This window comes from Amblyomma maculatum, chromosome 1 (genome assembly GCF_055883805.1).
Source record: "Amblyomma maculatum isolate TAMU_Amacu chromosome 1, ASM5588380v1, whole genome shotgun sequence".
NCBI lineage: Eukaryota > Metazoa > Arthropoda > Arachnida > Ixodida > Ixodidae > Amblyomma > Amblyomma maculatum.
The window spans coordinates 466,910,010-466,932,883 of NC_139344.1; the positions used below are offsets into that span (position 1 = coordinate 466,910,010).

At 46.9% G+C, this 22,874-nt stretch overlaps 1 pseudogene; it reads right to left on the bottom strand.

Annotated features, from left to right (window-relative positions):
• Positions 1-2,773: 2,773 nt before the first annotated feature.
• On the bottom strand, positions 2,774-6,768 carry LOC146209878 (uncharacterized; annotated as a pseudogene).
• Between the last annotated feature and the right edge of the window lie 16,106 nt (positions 6,769-22,874).

A 22,874-nucleotide genomic window follows, 5' to 3' on the forward strand; every position in this document is an offset into this window, starting at 1 on the left:
TTTGGCGCGCTTGGATTTCTATGTAGAAAGAAAGCTGTCTTGCGCGCGCGCTCCTGCTTCTACTTTTAAAACTCGCGCTTGGACGAAGTGGTGTTTGAAGCGAGTGTGCAACAGCGTACACGCTTCGACGTGATATTAAGAAAATAGCCGACAGCGGTGGCTATTTTCGCAGCGCAAATGTCAAAAAGGGAGAGCTGTTAGTCAGCCATGTGCATTCTGTTGAGCAGATTGTAGAAGACAACGCTGTCATCGTGAATGCTATGTGTGATGTCGCAGGTCAGTGACCACATCGTGTACGACGTGGGATTCGAGGCAAGTATTTCATTTTTATTATATTTTTATTATATTGGTTACGTGCTTTGTACGCACGGGGGTTTAATTACAGGGATCGGTCCTAACAGGACTGCGGCGAAGCGTACTAACGTCCCTCTGCCCTTGTTCTTCTCTCTTCTTCACCGATCTACACGACCGTTCACCTTCATCTCCCGTCGACGTTCTACGAAGGCGCGTGACATTTCCCTCCTCGCAGACGATGCCCGTCGGGCGAGTTACAGAGAACCTCTGGAATGAAATCGCTTGAGGCGGGTTACATGCAGCACCTGAGACTGCCGTGACCGTCGGCCATTCGCAGTTATGCGTGCTATGACGTAAGTCAGGTCACTGATGCGTTCTAACGCAACAAACGATCCGGTGTAGTGTGACACCAGATTTTGACAAAGACCACGCTTACGGATAGGTGTCCACAACCACGCATAGTCACCAGGAACATAAAAAACTTGTTGGTGTTGGTCATCGTAGCGGTTCTTAGAACGTCTTGTGAAGATAAGACACGAACTCTGGCCAGCTGGCGGGCTTCTTCAGCTCTGCAGAGTGTGGTAGAAAGAGAAGGTTCGTCATGAATGAAAAATGGCAGTATGGTGTCGAGGCCACAGCGAGGCGTACGAGCATAGAGAAGGTAGAAGGGACTGTAGCCTTTTGTCTCATGTTGCGCTGTGTTATATGCCTGAGCAATGAACGGTAGAACGCCATCCCAGTCCTTATGGTCTGCAGCGATGTACATGGCCAACGTGGTGGTAAGCGTCCTATTAGTTCGTTCTGCCACACCGTTCGTTTGGGGATGATATGACGTGGAGTGGCTAAAACTGCAGGCGCTAAGGCGAAGAAGTTCTTCGACAATGTTCGCTGTGAATTGGCGTCCACGGTCACTAATGATGACTGCAGGAGAGCCGTGCCGAAGAATGACGAATCGAAATAAGAAATTAGATACTTCAGACGCAGTAGCGGATGTTATCGCGGCTGTTTCACAATAGCGGGTTAAATAATCAACGCACACAAGAATCCATCGGTTTCGTTTAGAGGACCATGGGAAAGGTCCAAGAAGGTCAATGCCCCCCGCAGGGGCACCTTGTGTAATGAGGTGTTGGTGCTTGACGCCCCCACGGACCCTGAGCCCCCATACCGAAGCTGCATTTCATACAGTAGCGATAGGTTGAAAGGTGGAGGGAAGAAACCGTGAACGGTGGCGGTCGAGGTCGTGGTCAAGCCTCGGCCGACGGGCTCCCCACCTGTTTACCAGGTGAGAGGCTCCGAGACATTCCTCTGCATATAAGGGTGAAACAGAGGCGACAGTATGTTAGGAACCCTTAGACTACCCATAATGCATGGAAAAACAATAATAAAAAAAAAACATAATCGACCTCCGAAAAGGAGTCGCACCGACGTGACACAAAAAATCACGGCACCAACTGAGAACTTCCCAAAGTTTCTTGTCCTGCGCTCATTATCACAGTCTAAACTTGTAAATGAGCTATCAGACTTTCTGATAGCCAGCTCGCCGAAGGCCATCATTGGGGCTAACTATAAAGCGAAAAAACTACGATCTGGTGACTTGCTAATAGATGTATCAGACAAAAGCCAGTCTGGCAAACTCCTCATAACAAAGACATTAGCTTACCTTGACGTTCAGGTATTGCCCCACCGCAGTCTTAACAGCTGCCAGGAAGTGGTTTCTGAGCGAGACCTCCTAAATGAAACAAAATCAGATCTCCTTGGGGGCCTACAGAACCAAGGTGTAACAGCAGCACGAAGAATAACAATCAGGTGAAAGAATGAAGAAATAAAAACGAAACACTTTGCTCTCACTTTCAACCGAAGCGCACTTCCTGAATTTATCAATGTGGAATTCATCCGATGCAAAGTTAGTCCGTACATACCAAGCCCCCTCAGGTGCTTCAAGTGTCAGCGGTACGGGCATGGTAGCCAGACATGCCGAGGATGCCTTACCTGTGCAAAAGGCAGCGCCCATGACCATGAAACTGATAATTGCAGTGCAACTGACTTCAAATGTGTGAACTTTGAGGGCACGCACCCTGCATACTCACGGTCCTTTGTGGCCTTTCAGGCCGAAAAGGAAGTGATCAATGTCGCGTTCGGTCCCTGGCCGGACGCCGAGCGCGGCCGTGTAGCGTTTGGTTCCTTGCCGGACGCCGAGCGCGGCCGGGCAGCGGGCAGGAAGGAACTGAGACTTGCCCCGATCCAGGCACGATAACAACAACCCCTTTATTTCACGCAAACAGCATCTTTATATAGCAAGCACTCATGTGACCAGTGACGTCACGGACAGACAATGTTTCAGACGCGGCACAGGCGCTATCAGCACATCTCCCCTTTTCTCTGAAAAGATACGCTGGCATTTGCAACAAACTTAGCACTGCCACCAACAAAGGATGAACACTTTTTTAATGGATGCTACCAATGCTCAAAACAAAATAAGTCAGTTACTGAACCCATATCGGTCTGGCGGTCGGACATGACGGCCAAATCGTGTTCTATATTCAGGAGGGCTAGTTTGTGGCAAGGGGGTATTAGATAGATCGGCAGGTGCCTTCGGTTTAGATGGATTAGTTTCCTGTTCCATTTCTACCCGACTATCATATGCCTGCGGAAACTCATAGCTACCTCCTTCTTCCTCGCAGTCATTCTGCTGGGAAACAAAGCGAACCAGGAATTTCCTGTTTCTTTCTAAAACTACACCCGTAGAAGTTCTAACTACATACGACCTCGGACGTTGTGCAGGACGTAAGACTCGCGCTTTCAGTTTGCAGTCTGTCACCCATACTTCCGCTCCTGGTTTGAGGACTGGCAGCGGAAGAGCCCTATGACGACTATTGAAGTACCTACGCTGCCGCTGTCGGATGGTTACATCGCGATCTCTGAACTTTTTCAGGCTCACCTTCTGGGGCAGAAGGCTATTGGAAGGGACAGGGACTGTTGTGCGTAGCCGCCTGCCCATCAGAAGCTCTGCAGGGCTTTTTCCCAGTGGCCCTGGGGTGTCCCTGTACGCTAGCAGCGAAAGATAGGGGTCCTTAGCTTTTATAATCAGCCGTTTAATTGTTTGGACCATCCTTTCTACTTCCGCATTTGCCTGAGGGTATCTGGGGCTCGTCGTCACAGTGCGGAAGCCATAGTCGCGAGCAAACTACTGGAATTCCTGAGATAGAAATTGTGCTCCATTATCCGAGATGACAACCTCTGGTATGCCACGTCTTGCAAAGAAACTTTTGAGGTGCATAATGACGGTGACACTTTTTGTCGAAGATAGCAAGGCTACCTCTCGGTATCTAGAAAAATAGTCTACTACCACCAAATACCATTTTCCCTCAATATGGCAGAGATCAACACTTAGCTTTTGCCAAGGACGCTGTGGAGTGGTTGTCGGAATCATTGGTTCCGACTTTTGTTGCCTGTGTTCCGCGCACACTGAGCAATCAGTTACCAAAGCTCTCAGCTGGCAACTCAACCCAAGCCACCATACGGACTCTTTGGCTCGAGCTCTGCATTTCTCGATTCCTTGGTGACTCTCGTGCAAGCGCGTCAAGACCTCTGCGCGTAATTTTTGTGGAATCACCAGCCGAACACCTTTGAGTAGCACGCCTTCAGTGACTGTCAGCGTTGCTCTTTCCTGCCAGTATGGACGCAAGACCATCGACAGCGATGAGAACTTGGGCCAGCCTTCCAGGCTGAATTTTGTGAGAGCTTGACAGAATTCATCGGCTGCATGTTCAGCTTTGACTCGTTCAAAAAGGCTAGCCACGACGGCATTTGTCAAACAGCCCGAAACGAATTTGGCGACTTCGCCAATACTCAGCGCATGAGCATCAATTTGGTTTCCCTGAATCGGGGCTTTAGACAATACATCTGCAGTAACGAGGCTTTTACCTGGGACATGCACAACCGCAAGGCTGAACCGCATAAGTCTCATGCGAAAGCGCTGAATACGAGGAGGCAAAACATCTAAAGGTGATTTTCCCAACAACGTTACATGTGGTTTGTGGTCGGTTTCAAACAAAATTTCAAGACATTTGATGTACCCTTCGAATCGTTCTGCCGCCCAAGTCATTGCCAACGCTTTCTTCTCAATCTGAGAGCATCTGGTTTCGGCAGGCGTCAACGAGCGTGACGCAAATGCAACAGGTCTTTTTTCATTGTTTAGTTGAACTCGTATCAATACGGCCCCCAAACCGAATGATGACGCGTCAGCGGAAAGAATTGTAGGGTACTTTACATCATAGTTAGCCATGACGCGCTTCGAAGAGATAACGTCTTTGACGTACGACAGCGCTTGCTCTTGGGCTGGTCCCCACGTCCATTCGGAACCCCTCAAAAGCAAGTGACGTAAAGGCGCCGTTTTCGAAGCCAAATCTGGTATGAACCTTGCCAGATGATTAGCCATACCGAGCAGCCGTCGAACGTCAGACACGTTAGCCGGCGTCGCCAGTTCTTTGATAGCACGAACTTTTTCAGGATCCGGCTTGATGCCATCTTTACTAAGCACACAGCCAAGAAATTTTATCTCAATTACCCCAAAGGAACACTTCTTTGTTTAGCGTAACACCGGCACTGGCGAGACGATCTAAAGTTAGACGCAGGCGTTCGTCATGTTGTACCACAAATGAGCACATCATTCATCAGGTTTATCACGCCTGGGATTCCTTCAAGTATCTGCGAAATTTTCTTCTGAAAGATCTCGGCTGCCGACGTTATTCCAAACGGCAGTCTTTGAAAACAGTATCGCCCAACTGGCGTTATGAGCGTAGTTAACAACTAGCATTCGGGCAACAACTTAATCTGAAAGAAGCCAGAGTTGGCGTCCAACTTCGAAAACACAGACGCACCACCTAAAAGACCGAGGCTGTCATCCACAGTCGGCATGACATAGAGTTCGCGAAGTACACTTTTGTTTAATTGAGTCAAGTCCACGCAAATACGAACCGCTTCAGATGGTTTGAGTACTGGCACAATTCCTGCACACCATTCTGTTGGTTCTTCTACTTTGCGGATCACGCCATCTCGCTCCATACCCTCGAGCTCTTGCTTAACTCGGTCACGCAAGGGTAAGGATATGCGACGCGCAACATGAATTGCAAAAGGCGTCGAGTTCGGCTTTAGTCTAATTTTGTATTCTCCTTTTATCGCTCCTAGACCACTGAAAAGCTGCGGGTAGGAAGCTTCGACAGCTGTTGCGCTACTGACCGAGTCCGCAAATTTAATAACTCCCAGAGCCTCAAGCGCTGGGAGACCCAAAAGTACGGAGCGTAATGGTGAGACCACGTACACAATTTGCTGTACAGTGTTTTGTTTCCACTGGATAGTGGCATGAAACTTTTCCAAAACATTCAGTGGCTCATTCGACGGGCCTGTTAGGATTAGGTCGCACTTTTCTAGCCTGGTAGGTAAACCGGGAAACGTCGAGGGCACAACAGAAACTTCGGCACCGGAATCAACTTTAGCGAACGCCGGAGTGCCGTTAATGACGACCTGTACATACCGAGAATTAGAGTACTCCTCGTTCACCACGCCAATGAAGTACGCCCCCTTGTCCATATGGAGAGAAGAAAGCTGTACCTTCTTTCCATTACGTGCAGCCTTTTTTCGACATACAGCTGCGAAGTGTCCGGAACAACCGCAGTAGTTGCATTTGGCTGCTTTTGCCGGGCACGAGGCTCTGGGGTGCGTTCCTTGACCGCAGTTGGGGCACGACCCGGGGGTGCCCGGTCGATAGGACTGGACCCTGGGACGCGGACCTTGTATTCCAGATGAATAGTTATTTGACGAGCTGTCCGAGTGCTGTCCTGAAGAATACTTTCTGGGCTGCCCTTGCTTGCCGACCGCATCAAGATTGCCGGTCGCCGTTACGAAGGGTTCGTCGCCGGTTTCTCGCAGTTGCAGCTGCTGTCGTTGGACGGTCTCCTTTAAACGCGCTTTTGCCAAAGCGCTGGCGAGAGTCAAATTCACATCCATTTGAAGCGACTCAGAGAGCTTAGCGTCCCTGAGGCCGACCACGAACCTGTCGCGAATCATGCGTTCCTTTTCCTTGTAGTCGCACCGGTCTGCCATCGTGTGCAACGCGGTAACGAATTGGTCGACGGACTCTACAGGTACTTGAGTGCGACGGTGAAAGCACGCGCTCTCATAAACAAGGTCCCTTGCGGCGACGAAGTGCTCGTCGAACTTCTTTTTGACGACTTCGTATTGCTTCTGGTCTTCTTCGGGTAATGAAAAAGTAGAGAAGATTTCTCTTGCTTGCCTGCCCATCGTATAAAGTAGCGTCCGGACCTGCGCGAAGCGGTAGTCATCAAAGAGTTGGATCCAACAAGGCCATTCGGACGTCCGGTCGAAGTGAAACCTTGGCGGAGCTGGAACCGCGAACATGCCGTGAGAGGGCTTGGCTGCGTTGTCCTCTGACATGGCGCCCGTTGACGAAGTTAAGGCAACGCCTATCAAACGCCAGAGGATCCCACTTCTGACACAATTTCGCGTTCGGTCCCTGGCCGGACGCCGAGCGCGGCCGGGCAGCGGGCAGGAAGGAACTGAGACTTGCCCCGATCCCGGCACGATAACAGCAACCCCTTTATTTCACGCAAACAGCGTCTTTATATAGCAAGCACTCAGGTGACTAGTGACGTCAAGGACAGACAATGTTTCAGACGCGGCACAGGCGCTATCAGCACAATCAATCTGAAGGTAACCGAGAATATATCATACGGAGAGGCGCGGAAGTAACATAGAGTTTTCTCCTCTGCTCCCTATGCTGAAGAAGCCCGTAGAGGGGCCAGGCCGCGTCTAGTAACGGTGGGCACGCAGTGCAATGCTGCTGACTTGCTCCCACCACGACTTCTGACTAAGCAGCCACCGGCTGCCCCAATCTTTGCAATCCCGGAGGTCCCTTTCTCCCAGACGCCCGGGACACCAAAGATATCTGAGAGGAACTTGGTTCCTCTGGAAAAACCTCCTGCCTCCACGCCTTCACCAAAGGCGATGGAGGTGAGCGTAGACTCCGCAGCGTCAGTGGCGCCTAGGGAGTCCGCCATTGAGAGGCGATGCCTACCGGACCGCTTCAAATTGAAAGAACATACGCCAGTTAAGCCCCCTGATAAAGGCGGCGAGTCTCTCTCTCATCCACATCCCGCACTTACAAAAATAGCTACTGAGAGTATCGTTTATTGGAACTGTCGGGGACTACTAAATAATCTGGATGATGTATATGAAATCGTTGCCGAGCACCCGCTAAACAAATTTTGTATGCAAGAAACCCACTTAGAACCAGCAGACACAAGTTTCCTCAAGCAGTATCTCGTATTCAGGAAAGATAGGCAAGGCAGCACTCACCCCTCTGGCGGTGTTGCCATTGTAACTCAAAAATCAATCCCATGCCCAAGAATCTCATTTAATACAGACCTAGAGGCCAGCAGTGACAATACAAGCCTTAATTTTTGGTAAAATAACAACAGTGTACATTCCTCCAGATTATAGGTTATCTAGTGAAATTTTTGAAAAGCTAATTGATCAACTCTAAGAACCATGGCTGCTGGTCGGAGACTTTTATGCACTCCATCCATTATGGGGATGTACAAGAACGGACTACCGAGGTGTGCTAATCGAAAAATTCTTATTGTCCTCTGGATCATGCCTACTTAACACAAAATAGCCAACATACTACAACATATTACATAACACATACAGATCCATAGATTTAGCTATTGCCTCCCCAATGCTCTTAGCAGCTACAGAGTGGGCTGTATTTAACAATCTGTATGGAAGTGATCATTTTCCGATCTCTGTAAAATATGCAGGTAATAAAAATGAAAATGCGTCTAATCGTAGAAAGTTTAAAGAATATGCAGCCAACTGGGAGATGTTCAGGGAACACTCATCCTTGACTTGTTCATCAATTACTGACTTAGGCATTTATGAAATTCAGCGCTTGATCACGCTGCACATTATAGAGGCAACAGAAAAACACATTCCAATGACGTCAGGTAAGCCACGAAATGAACGAAGACCCTGGTGGAATGCAGAATGTAAGACTGCTCGCGAAACTCACTACAGGGCATGGTCGAAACTACGCCGATAGCCTACAGCCGAAAACCTAAAAGGCTTTAAGCGTGCAAACGCAAATGGCAGGCGTGTTCGACGCATCTTCAAGCGAGAAAGCTGGTCATCATTCCTCTCTTCTGTGAACTCTTATTCTGATGCACACAAAGTTCACAACAGGATAAGAGCACTCAAAGGATATAGCACAATCCCAACGCCCCTTGTCAGCACCAGTGGTGACTCTCTGGAACATCAAGCAGACACACTAGGTAAACACTTTGAATACATATTCAGCTCAGCACATTATACAGATTCCTTTTTGTGGCAAAAGGCAACAGAGGAGAGGAAGTACATACATGATAAAAGACCATCCACAGGCGGATACAATATCCCATTCACCCCGCGGGAGCTGAAGATTGCACTAGACACATGTGGTAACACAGCACCAGGTCCTGACAGGATCACATATGGAATACTCAGGCACCTGCATGTGGACACTCTTGAAACCCTACTCTGCATGTTTAGTTAAGTACGGGCCACAGGACGCTTTCCTAAAGCATGGAAGGAAGCGATCATCATCCCAATATTGAAACCCGGGAAAGAGCCCACACTTGCTGCACACTAACCAGCTGTTTATGCAAGCTTTTTGAGAAAATGATAAATCGTCGCCTTCTCCATTTCCTTGAATACAATGGTCTTCCTCATCAAAACCAAGCTGGTTTTTGGAGCTGGGCGGTCAACAGCTGATGAGCTCATTGCCTTTGAATCTTATGCAAGGGATGCTTTTGTACATAAACAACATTGTTTATCTGTCTTTTTCGATCTTGAAAAAGCATATGATACCACTTGGCGCTATGGTGTCATCCGCGACCTCTTCTCTCTTGGCATCACAGGGAACCTGTTACAGGGAGCTACTTGTCTGAACGAGCCTTCAAAGTTCGTGTTGGAAATGCATATTCAAAGCAGTACATACAGGAAAATGGTGTCCCTCATGGTGGTGTTCTCAGTTGCGCACTTTTCATAGTCAAAATCAACTCTATAAAAAGCGTGCTGCCAAAAACTATTTGTTCTGTATATGTTGATGACATCCAGATAAGCTTCAAATCTTGCAACTTGGTCATCTGTGAACGACAGATTCAGCTAGGTGTAAACAAATTGTCCAGGTGGGCTGATGACAATGGGTTTAAATTTATCTCTGAAAAGAGTGTTCGTGTACTTTTCTCTAAGCAGCTTGGCATCAGGCCTGACCCCAACATTACACTGAATGGTCAGAGCCTTGCCTTTAAAATGGAACATAAATTTGTTGGCGTAGTTGTTGACGAAAAACTTTCCCTCATTGCCCACATAAAACAATTGCGACTGAAGTGTCTCAAAGCAATGAATCTGCTAAAAATTCTCTCTCATCGGTCATGGGGCACAGACCGCGACTGCCTTCTAAGCCTTCTGAATAGTGTAGTTCTATCACGCATTGACTATTGCTCGATGGTCTATGGGTCAGCATCATCCTCTGCGCTAAAATTGCTCGATCCCGTTCACCACCACGACCTTCGAATCGCCACAGGCGCTTTTCGAACTAGCCCAATTTCTAGCCTTTATGTCGAGGCAAACCGATGGTCACTGCCACGAAGAAGACAATTTACTTCCCTAACGTATGCTATGAAAGTACTATGCCAACTGGATCATCCATGTCGCCGGCTCCTGCTTGATACAACCAGTACAGAACTTTTCTCAAGAAAACCATCACTAACGCCACCATACCCAATCAGAGTTGCCACGCATGTTGAACATCTGGACATTCCGGGCACCAGTCTTCATACAACTTCCATGAATGACCTATTTCCTCCTTGGAAAATACACGCTGTTAATTGTTACCTGTCGTTTCTTGAGGTAGGGAAGCACGCATCCCCTATTGCCATACAGCAGCACTTCATGTCACTTCAGGCGAAGTACACTTCTGATGAATATTACAATGATGCTTCAAAGTCTGCTCAGGTGTCCTGTGCAGCACATGGACCGAAATTTTCACTTTCAGAAACACTGAACAGACACACAAGTTTATTTACCGCTGAATGCCATGGAATCCTGCTAGCGGTGAGACACATTATAGAAAATAAAATACAGACATCATTCATCTTTACAGACTCCATCAGTGTTTTTAACGTCCCTATCCTTTTGGAAGTGGCATAATACGGACCCAGCCCTGAATTCTCTCTATAACACCCTTATGTCTGCCCATAACCTAGAACTTAAGATTACACTGTGTTGAGTGCCAGGCCACCGCTGTATACCAGGTAACGAGGCAGCTGATAGACTTTCTGCATCAGCTGCCCTTCGAAACACTACAGACATTGACAACGTATCATATCAGGACCTCAAACCACACAAGAAGAGCATAATTCGACAACAATGGCAAGAGGAATGGCACGCAGCAACAGAAAACAAACTACACACAATAAAGCCAAGCATATACAGGTACACCACAGAAAAACAAAGCAGATTTAAAGAAGTAGCTCTGTACCGGCTGAGAATTGGGCACACATACACAACACATACATATCTTTTAACTAACACTTGTGCACCACACTGTTCGAGATGTGGTGATCGGCTTACTACTTGTACACTCATCAAATACCTGCACACCCATCCATTTTTATTGGTGACAACCCAATGTTTCCTTTAAAACAGGTGCTTAAATTTTTATCACAAGTAGGCTTTTTACATGGAATTTCTTATCGACGTGGGTCTCAGCCGGCTCCTCCTTGAGAGGACGGATGAGATCGTTTAAAGAATGTACATATACTTTTTTTCCGAGCTCATTATACATCGCAAATGAATTTTAGGCCCTATACACCATTGTTTTTTATCCCTTCATGAAACATCAACACTATCCCATTACATAAACCTGAGTACGCCGTTAATCTTGTGTTTGGCGCTCTTTGGCCTGAGCCGCCCTTGCGCCATTAAAATCCAACATCATCATCATCAAGAAGGTCAATGCCAACTTGCTCAAACGGGGCTGTTGGAGGTGTGACTGGTTGCAGTTTTCCATGTGGGCTTGAAGTCAACAGCTTAAATCACTGGCATTGCACACAGCTGGCTACATATCGCTTTATCGTTGAACGCATTTTCGGCCAGTAAAATCGCTGCTGTGTGCGGTGGAGTGTTCGGGCCATTCCCAGGTGACCAGACGGGGCGTCATCATGCATCATTTCTAGAACTGTGATGCCTAGGCTTTCCGGAACGACAAGAAGCATACGTGCTCCCCAACTTTTCTTGTAAAGCACTATTTCGCGAATGCTAAATGTGTTCTTCATAGGATCGTTGGCGGAATCAAACAGAGAGGTTAATTTTTTGTCTTTGCGTTGCTCGGTTCGGAAAACTGGGAGATCGGCGAAGGTTTGTGAAATTGGAGCCAAATATTCATCGAAATTGTCTGAGTCGTTATCAGTCGTTTGAAGCAGCAAACGCGAAAGACAATCAGCATCTGAGTGTTTATGGCCGCCTTTATGCACCACAATAAAATTAAACTCTTGTAGGCACCCACAGGGGTCACGAAGACTCACGGGCCAGCAAAGGGAATGGTGGTCGGTCACAATCGTGAATGCATTTCCGTACAGATAGGAACGAAAGCGCTGTACAGCGAAAACAACGGCAAGACATTCTTTCTCCGCAACCGTGTAATTTCTTTCACATTTACTCAACGAGCGGCTGGCATACGCTATCACGTGCTGATCGCTTCCATGGCATAGTATAAGTACAGCGCTGATACCGATACAAGTTGCGTCAGTGTGTACTTCAATTGGAGCTGATGGGCAGAAGTGGCGGAAGATTGGGCCCGAGGACAAAAGAAACTTCAGATGACGGAAAGCTGAGTTACATTCGCTGGTCATATTGAATGTTGCATTTTTATGCAGTAGACACGTAAGTGCGTAAGCGATGTCTGCAACCTTGGTATAAAGCGTCGAACGTACGAGCATAGCCCCAAAAAGCTCTGCTGCTCTTTTACTGATTTGGGCACGGTAAAACTTTTTACAGCTTAAATTTTCTTGGGTTCTGGTCGAACACCTTCTTTGTCAACAAAGTGACCGAAGACAATTGTTTCACGATCACCAAAATGACATTTTTTTTGCATTCAGTACAAAACCAGCTCGTTTCATGCAATCAAGTACGATATCCAGACAGCTGTTGTGCTCACTAAATGTTTTGCCAAAAATTACAACGTCGTCCAGATAACATAAACAAATTTGCCACTTTGGTCCACGGAGAATTGTATCCATGAACCACTCGAATGTGACAGATGCATTACCTAATCCAAAAGGCATAACGTTAAATTCATAAAGTCTGTCTGGTGTTACGAATGCCGTTTTTTCTTTATCTGCAATGTGCATGAGAATTTGCCAGTAACCGGATCTCAAGTGAATAGAAAAAAGTATGAAGCTGAGTGCAGACAGTCAATTGCGCCATCTATACGTGGAAGCAGGTAGACATCTTTCTTCTTGACTGTATTTAAAAGGCGGTAGTCAACACAAAACCTCCATGTGTCATCTTTCTTTCCAACAAGGATAACTGGAGCTGCCCAAGCACTAGAAGATTCTCGAATAGAGCCGCGCTTTAGCATGTTTTGAACTTGCTCATCTATTATTTACATTCAGTTGCTGAGACTCAATAGGGCTTCTGACGTATTGGAGGTGCAGACCCGGTATTGATCGTGTGATGAATACAACTGGTAGGCAGTGGCAATGAGTCATCCTTGGCAAAGTAGAACATTGTCACGTGTTTCAGTAGTAGTTCCACTAGAATACGAAGCTCAGTTGTAGAAAAAGACATAATTATAGCCGTAACTTGGGTCTCCATGCCTGGTCGCACCTGCTGCTCAGTGACAGAGCCGTTTAACGCCGCTACGGAACCGGATATGCCTTCCTCGAACCGGGCGAGGTTTAGGCCCCGAGGCAACACAGTTGGCTCTTCGAAGTGGTTCACTGCCCACAGCTCAGGGCGGCCCCTAGCCACGGGAACGACGCAACGAGGCACAAGGATACTCTTTTTAGAGCAGATGAATCTCGTAGGTTGTACTATAGCTTCAAAAGATTCGCACTGGTTGCGAATAGAAAAACCCCGCACGAATGCTGCAGATAAAGATGGCAAAATTGTGTCTTCTTCCACAGAAAATACTCCAAAATCAGGTGTCTAGTCATCCACAAGAACCGAAAGTAGTGAAGGATTCAAAGCAATCTCTCCCGTACCAGAGTCTAAAGTTGCACCACACTCGTGCAGAAAGTCAATCCCAAGAATCACATCATGCGTTTACCGAGGCAGCACTGCAAATTCTACTCTAAACTTGAGGCCGCCAATAACAACATTCGAAGCACACACACCAGGGGGAACTAAACGTTCACAACCGACACCATGGAATAACACTGCACTGTCCCCACTGAACATTACTTTCCTACCTAAACGGTTCTTAAAACTCATAACAGATACTGTAGCACCAGTGTCCACAAGAGCCATTGTTTTCACACCATCAACAAATATTTTCGATTTGTTTTTTAAAATAAACACAGGTAGAGGTATCGACGTCATCGACTCGCCGCCGGCCTCACCTCCATCGGCCGCGCCTCCTAGTTTCCCTGAGGCGTAGGGGAAGAACGACGTCGAGGGGAAGGTGACCTGCGCGGGCGCTGGGGTGACGGCGTCACACTACGATCAGATGCAGGAGATGAATTCCGCAAATACGTCGAATGGTATGTGTCCCAAGTAGACATAGTCGGGGATCGCTGTTGTTCGGTGTGCAGCCGTCCGTGAATGTTCGCGTGAGGTCGGTAGTCTTGGACAGTTGGAAAACTGCGGCGGCAGTATATAGCGATATGCCTCGCGATGCCACACCTGTAGCACACAGGTTGAGGGCGCCAGCGATCAGCATAAGAGTCCTCCCTCACAAAGTCGCGACGTTGGTTGTAGCGAGGCTCTCGCTGCTGACGAACCACATTTTCAGAGTAGGCGGGCCTCCTCTCCGTCTGCTGGTGGTCATAACGTTGAGTACAGCTGCGCTGATCGTCCATATGCGAGCGCCGCTAGATTGAACCCACGGAGTGGGCAGGGCGGCAACATTTGTCTGTGGTGCACAACTCTGTCGCACATATTCTTCACCACAGATGGTGTCCCTAGATCTTGACAATTCCTCGCGTACAATCTCTCGTATCATATCAGCCATGGAAACTGAAGAACAGGCTTCCACACTGGCTACAGAGGTGACATTGGCCAGTCTTCCGAATTTAGGTGTAATTCGTCGCAGCTTGAGAGCCTGAAATGTTCTAAAATGTTTTATCACATCAACGGTGGTGCTCAGGTTCTCTTCGCTAATAAGAAAATTATAAACGTCTTCCGCTATTCCTTTCAGGAGGTGGCCGACTTTGTCTTCTTCAAGCATGGTGGGGTTGACGAACTTGCATAGCTTTAAGATGGCTTCGATATACGCAGTACAGGTTTCTCCGGGTACTTGCGCCCGGTGAAGCAAAGTTTGTTCAGCGCGCTCCTTCTTTGCTGGTTCATCCCCAAAATTTTTCTTGATCTCGCTTGTAAAGATAGCCCTTGTACTTAATGAATCCTCGTGATTATAGAAACAGTCAAAGGCACTGGCGGCAAGGAAGAACACCACGTTAGCCAGCTTAGTAGCGGCGTTCCAGCGATTGTCTTTACTCACTCTTTCGAAGTGTTTCAGCCACCCATCAACGTCCTCCTCAGGTTTTCCAGAGAATGTACGCGGCTCCCGATAATGGGGCCAGTAATTCGCAGTGGATGATCCTGGCTGCTCGGTACTGCCGTCTACAGTCATGTCTGATGGCATTGGTGGTAAGCCAGCAAGTCTACGGCTTCTTCGGTAGATGAAACGCTCCGTGGGCGCCACCCAAGCACCTCTCACCAAGATGTTACGTGCTTTGTACGCATGGAGGGTTTATTTACAGCGATCAATCCAAACAAGACTGCGACGAAGTGTACAAACGTTGTCGTTGTTGTTGCTGTCCAAATAACTTATGGCATATACCCACAGAGGGGGATCGGCCAAGAATTGGGTAGCAAAAAAAGATGTTTTTGAAGTACACTTGCATATGAAAAAAAAATGATTTGAGGAGTAGAGGAAAGGAAACAAAACAGGAAATAAGGGAAATATAAAATGAAAAGTGGTAACACTCACGGGAGATTGACACTGTAATTGTAGAACAAGTGATGTTTAAATATTTAGCAAGGCAAACAATTTGATTCCAGTAAAAAATTTTTCATGGCGGTAAAAACAGACCTGTGACTGAGCCTAAGGATGGTGGCGCCAAATGATAACAGTGTCGAGCTGCTTAAACTAAGGCTAAGCTGTTGCAATGGCTTTTCCATCAACTGTCTTCTCAACGTATTGAAGCGATGGCAAAACAATAAAAAGTGATCTAATATTTCTTGTTCTCTGCAAAATGCGCAGACGGGAGACAGTGCCAAACCAGACCTGTAAAGATTGAAATTTAAAGGTGGGATACGGCATCGCAGCCTTGTTAGAGAAATCTCAACTTGCCGTAAATGACATAACTTTTTATTCCAAGAATAATTTAGATGCAGGTAGTCATCAGATCTTAAAAGATGTCAATTTTTCATATTTCATTCTCCAAAACCTCGCTGCAGTGATGTACGCTGTCGCCGGAAGGATAGATAATACGTGTCAATGGAGGGACTCTTTTGCCAAACTGTCAGCATATTCATTTAAAGTCACATTGCTGTGGCCTGGTACCCATACCATATGTACAATTTTCAAATGTCTAGGGATCAGGGAGACAAAGATTTTTACTATTGCAGAATCCATCGACGAAGAGAGGGATGAACACAATGAGAGAGAGTCGGAAATTACAGCCACTTTTGAAAAAGAGGAGTCTAATTTCGGTATAGCAAGTACCACCGCCAAAAAATTGGGGTAAAGTCCGGAAGCCGGACAGAAAAAGACCAGTCTAAATGCGGACAATGTACACCCACATCCGCCTTTTCATTACATTGAGATGCATCAGTAGCTACTACTAAACAAGCAGAAAGGCTTCTTAAATGATCTTCTAATAATCCGTTTAGAATAACGGATGATAAGTCTTTAGCATTATTCGGGAATATGTCGTCAAAGACAATTTCAACGGATGAACTGATGGTTTGTTTGGATAAAATTCTAGGAAGGGAAACATTTAAAGGGTCCAGCAAATTTTTGACCATAACAACCTGCGGGGTGGGAAATTTAGGCCAATGGACACTAAAAAAGGAGGTCGGTTGACAGCAAAAAATAGACATAGATCGGTGAAACTCTGATTCATATATCCTTAGGTACGTCTGAAAAGTTAGAATTTGTACTCTATATCTAGGGAGGAATCCGGGCTTCAAGCTAGAGCACATTGTTGGCAACAAAATTTGGAAGTCCGAGGCACAACCGAAGCGCTTCTCGCTCCTAGAGAACAAGCGGTCGAATTTTATAAGCTGCTAAACCAGAAAAGAAGACTGAACCGAACTCTAAAACTGGACGCCCATACATAACATAAACCATTAAAAGCACATCTCTCCGCATTCCAGACCGGGACGACTAAATCTGCGCAACATGCCAACACGGCCCGAGCCCCTTGCGTAGCAATATGGTTAATGTGGGGCTGCCATGAAAGATTATCATCATAAGTGACCCCTAAATACTTTAATGATTTAACCTGTGATATTATTTGCTGCTGATACAATACAGATAGACTTACAGAATCTTTTGTATTGAATATGAGGACTGCGCGTTTGTTCACATTTAATGTGAGACGCAATCCACACAAGCAATTCTCAATAGAGTTTAGGTACGTTTGCAAGCGGAGATAAAGCGATTGGATATCCGATGCAGTTGCAAAAAACGCAGTATCATCTGCATATACGTAAGTGCGAACGTCATGATTAACTGCTATTTAGCTGAGTAGTATGTTGAAAAGGACTGGTGAGAGGACTGCTCATTGTGGCACTCCCCTGGCTTGCTTATATCTGCCAGAATGAACGCCATTTAATGCACAGTAAAACTCTCGGTTCTGGAGGAATTCAGATATACAGCCTACTAAATAATTTGGAAACTGGAGAGATTTTATTTTTGCAATAGAATGTTATGTTCAACGCTATCATAGGCTCTGGCTATACCTAGTGTCATCAAGGCAGCGTGCATATTTTGGCGCCGCGCTAAGAGAACTCGGCTGTCTAGGTCAGCGTGCGCGTTCCAGATGGAACAGTTTTGACGGAAACCAATTTGGCAAGGACTGTTTTTCTTTCTTCTTCACCGATCTACCCGACGGTTCTTTTTCATCTTCCGTCAACGTTCTACGAAGGCGCGCGACAATATTATACCCATTTCATTTAGGCCCAGATTTGTAAGGCGCATACAATCATTCGATGCGCTGTTTGGTTTAATTTCTGAAGAGCTTGCAGATGTAATCTAGTTGGTACCTATGAACTTAATAAAAGATACGTGGGTTCGTTCGCATCTTAGGCGCGCTTGTCGGTATATGCCGATATGTTAATTGTGATGCCGATGGTCGTGCAATTGCATACTCCTCCGAACATTTTATACGTAGCTTCCACCTGAATAGAATGTGCATTCACATCTATACAAAGAATCATCAACGCTTCTGCTGCAAATCAGATATTTTCGAGTGTTAATTTTCATGAATCGCATTCAGCTCCTAATAACTGGTCCCGCAATTGATAGAGTAATTTCAATTCCACAGAGTAAATGAGACAGTTCTGGACAATATCTAGGAAAACAAATTTTCGCTGCGTGGTTATTACTTCATTGTTCGTATAGCTTTTATATTGGTATATAACTGTTTTATTCAATCACTCGCCCCGCCGCAGTGGCTCACGCGTTAGGGACTGCTGGTCATGGCGACGCGGGTTTGATCCCGGCCGCCGATCGCTGGAGGTGAGCTGCAAGGGGGTCTTTAGAAATATACGTGCCCGTTAAATAACCACGGAAAAGGGGGGGGGGGGGATGTGAAATTTTTACAGGTTTCCAATACAGCGCACCTCGTAGCCTTGTCTCACTAAGGTGTACGTTATACACTACAAAACTAAACAAACATGTTCACTCAATTATATCCTTGCTTACAGGTCATTATATATAACCTGCCTTGGAGCTTCACTGTCTGCTTTCTAAAGAAGAAACAATCTGCGTCTGAGAATGAGTTTCGAGACAGCATCCTTGTTCTCTTTTGTTTGTTTTGCAGCTTACTTCGTCGGTTCGAAATGAAGCAAACGGCCCGGCCCGTCTGTGTTATACTACATGCTTCTTTGCAGCTAGCATGGACATGCCCTGAGAAGCGCCAGCTTTCGATTTCTCGTGGCAATTGCGTACGTACAAGGGAGGAATTCAGGGGCGCTGCAAGCATGTTGCTGCTGTGTGCGGTTTCATAAACTCCCACGAAGATGAGCCCTGCACAAGCCAGGCACAACAATTCGGCAAACCCAACGGCAAAAATCTGAAGCCCTTTTTAGAGAGCATCTGGGCCTTATCGAAATGGGTATAATAAAAAAGAAATGCTTGCCTCAAATCCCACGTCGTACGCGATGGGGTCGCTGACCTGGGGCCCACGCTTAGCCTTCACGATACCAGCGTTGTCTTCTACAATCTGCTCAACAGAATGCACATGGTTGACTAACAGCTCTCCCGTTTTGACATTTGCACCGCGAAAATAGCCACCGCTATCAGCGATTTTCTCAAAACCACGCCGCAGCGTGTACATTCCTGCACACTTGCTTCAAACGCCCCTTCTTCCAAGCACGAGCTTGAAAAGTAGAAGCAGGAGCGCGAGCGCGCGCGCAAGACAGCTTTGTTCCAGCGCGGAAATCCAAGCGCGCCAAAAACGCGCGCAAAGCGAGTAAACTACAGTTAAGGCGCGCGCGCGCGCGCACGCAAGCTACTTTCAACAACGCGAGCGACAAAGAACGCGAGCGCGCGCACAGCAAGTTGCTTCCGCGTGCAGAAGCCGAAAAGACACGAAAGTCTACAGGCGAGCTGTTGTGACAACCAACAATACAAGGATACACTTCCCCACATTTCGAGCGTCGCAGAACCACCCCAGCCATGTTTTAAACTCAGCTGTGACACCAGTTTGCACGCCTGCAAAACCACGGCGGCGGGCCTGCGCGAGCACTCACAAGGAGAGGTAACGCCAGTGATGCGAGCAGTTCACGAAGCCGACAAAACACATTCGGTCGAGCGCCGCATCAGCGCCGTGCCCAACCGATGCTTCAAAATTTTTGCCGCTTGCGGAGGAGCGCGCGCTGCAGTCGTGCAGCCAAACTTGAGGTTGGGTTCCCTATTCGGTTGGTTGAAAAAAAGCAATCGAAGTGCATTCGGGAGGTTATTTTCGAGCGCCTCTGGCCGGAGTGCTCTGTCCCAGAGGCCTCCAAGTCGCTCTCACTTTCCCAACGAAGCAACGAAAACGCGGTAGGGGATCTAATCATGTGACAGCCACATCTTCTGGTGTAGGGATCCACGCCAAGCCAAGGCGAGCTTCGACTGTAGACAGCTGCGTAATTTGGCGCGAACTGATCGTGTTACCTCCTCACTGGCTATCGCTTTTGATTCTGCTGAGTGGCAGTTTTGCCTGATCATCTCAACGCGTAAGCGCATAGAGGCGTTAGTAAAGCCATTAGTGTTCTTGTTAGCGTCAAACGATAGCACCGATAGCAGTTCCGACGAAGAGGACACCGATTTGCATACAGCGAAGTTTGCCAAATTGTTCACTGTGCAGGCTAAAATGCCCAAAGCGTCAAGTTATGCGGAAACGATGGTGCAGAATTATTCCTAATCAGAGGTAAGCGCCAGTAGTGCAATAAACATTGCTTACCCTAATTTACATTGTTATCAGTTTCGCAGGAATTTTCGCCTGCCCCGCAAGGCTTGCTACGAGCTTGTCAACAAATTTGGCAACTCCAGATCCTATCCTTCAAGCAGAAATCACGGTGTCTCACCGGCCAAGACGGCAGAGGAGCATTGTCTTTCGTTTCTTTGGTACGTTTTCTAAATTATCTTCAGCATGAAAATTCGTCATGCAACTGCGATCCTGCTCTGTGCAATTTGAATGCAAGACAAGGCATTCAAATCGCGTTTGAGCTTAATTACTGCCCGAAACCATTGTTATAGCATTATTTGCCTTGTTGGGACTTGGTTAGCGACGCCATCGGCTCCTCCGGTGTTGGTGCCGTGCTCGAAGAAGTCAGAGGCTTAGTTGGGAGGAGAAGAGGAAGAGACTATGTACAAGAGGTTACATGTTCCAGGTTCACAGTGAGAGAGAGCTCGCATAAGATGGAGCTCTGTATATCCAGCGAAAAAGTTCCCCAGGTCCCCACACAAAGTCCCTAGGAACGCACGTCACATGACGTAACTGCGGGAGAGAGTCCAGAGGAACGCCCAGGGTCAAAGGGCAGCTTGGCGCGGGTTAAAATTTATGACCGTGGCGGAAGCGGCCGCTCCTCGGAGGTGGTATCCGAAACCATTGAAAAGGGCTGCGCCGCCGGCTCCTTCCGTTTCGCTTCACGGCTAATGGCCCCGGAGTTGCGTCTCGGCCGCGGCGCGAAGTGACGAAAACAGAGCAGTTAGACAGCACAGCGTAAACGCAGTTCTTGTGAGATCGGCGCCAACTGCTCTGTGTGTTTCTCTTTTTGGGCGGAGAAGGCGCAGACAGTCATAAATTCCCGATACACGTCGAAACGAGGACCGAAGAAAATGCGTGGCACAGGAAGTCGTTCACTGTGGCCTCTTGGAAAGGCACTTGGCCAGATGTCCCGTGAAGCCACCGTCGGGACGCAGCAGCCTGTAGCTGACTTTCCTGCTGCATTATCGTTTTGGTTTGTAATGTTTAAAAATACTGCTGGGATTAGTATTTTAATCCGTTGGCAATGCTTTCTAAATCCAGCTCAGTTAAACAGCTCACTCTCTGGTCTCTAGGAGTTACTTTTGCGTTGATTCATAAAGATTGCAATATGCTTGAGTAACACTGCTTTATAATTACAATCGCATCAAAGTAATCTTATTTCTGTGCAACACTTGCAATGCATCGGCGTACTCGAGAAAGTGGTATAACATTGGCATTACTACCTTTTTTTCAGCCATACAGGTAAGAAAGCATCCATGAGAGGTTGCTGTGCTCTTTAATATGGCAGAATCAACTCAGATGGTAGTGATAGACAGAGTTCTTCAATTTTTGTGTGATATAGCACTACAATTCATCAATATCGGAACTGACAAGGATGCCATCGCTAATGATTTTGAAGAAGTATGTACCTTGTTCTATTGAGTAGCACCATGCAAAACTGGCAACAGTAGCGACTTCACAGCTGATGAAGGTTGAAGTAGCTCCAAATCTTGCATAGTTTTGTTTAGTGCATAGTTCAATCTTCTCATACCTGATTAAAGACCCAACTCTCTAGCATTTCCTAGACCACCACTGATGGAACACTACTGTGCAATGTTTCTTGTGAGCTCAGCAATTACACTATGTATGAAAGATATTTGCACGTGCAGTACCAGACAGTATAGTTTTGTCTTCTTCCTTTTGCAGGTTGCTGGCTTCCCCATCGTGATAGAACGAGTGGATGGCACCTACATAAACATGAGCTGCCCAAATAACAAACCGCGGTCGATATATGTAAGCCGACATGACCAGGTGTCTCTCACAATGCAAGGCATATATGATGCAAAAGCAAGATTTGAAGATGCATTCACTGGGACGTCCGGCAAAGTTCATGATGCTAGGGTGCTCGGATTATCCTCAATCACTAATTATCTTCCAAAGATTTGTGAAGTAAACGAATATCCTCTGCTAGTAATGCGACTTACCCTGTCAGGGAGCAGCTGCGCAACCCATATAAGGACTATGGTAATCTGACTGAAGCAAAAATTGCTTACAACCACCGCCATGCAGCCACGAGGGTGAAAACAGAAAATAAATTTGGGCTGCTACAACAGAGGTTTCGGCAACTCAGATACGTTGAGCTAACCACTGCTGACAAGATAACGCAACTTATTATAGGATGCTGTGTCCTTCACAATGTTTGCATTGATGCAGGAGACTATGTAGATGTTCAACTTGCTGACAGAGAAGAGATGGTAGCAAAACAGAGCAACAGATGGTAACAAAAGCGTTACTTTCCCCAGCTTTCGAAGCAAAATGAAGTGGACCATGATCCATGTAGAGCAGGTCAGACTACACGTGAAAGCGTGCTGCGTCACCTGGGGGAGCTGAAACGAGACAAGCTAGCTGACATTTCCCTATGACGGGGTAAAAGGAGGGTGCCGCACAACAATGAAAACTAAGCAATGATTTCCTTGTTTGCAACTGTACTACAAACTATGGCTTAGATTACTTTGTACAAACTGCATTTTCATTTCCCAATCATTCAGATATAACTTTATTCCTTTTCCAAATGCAGTTTTTGCTACAGCTGTTGTGTTCCGCTGTTTACATTTG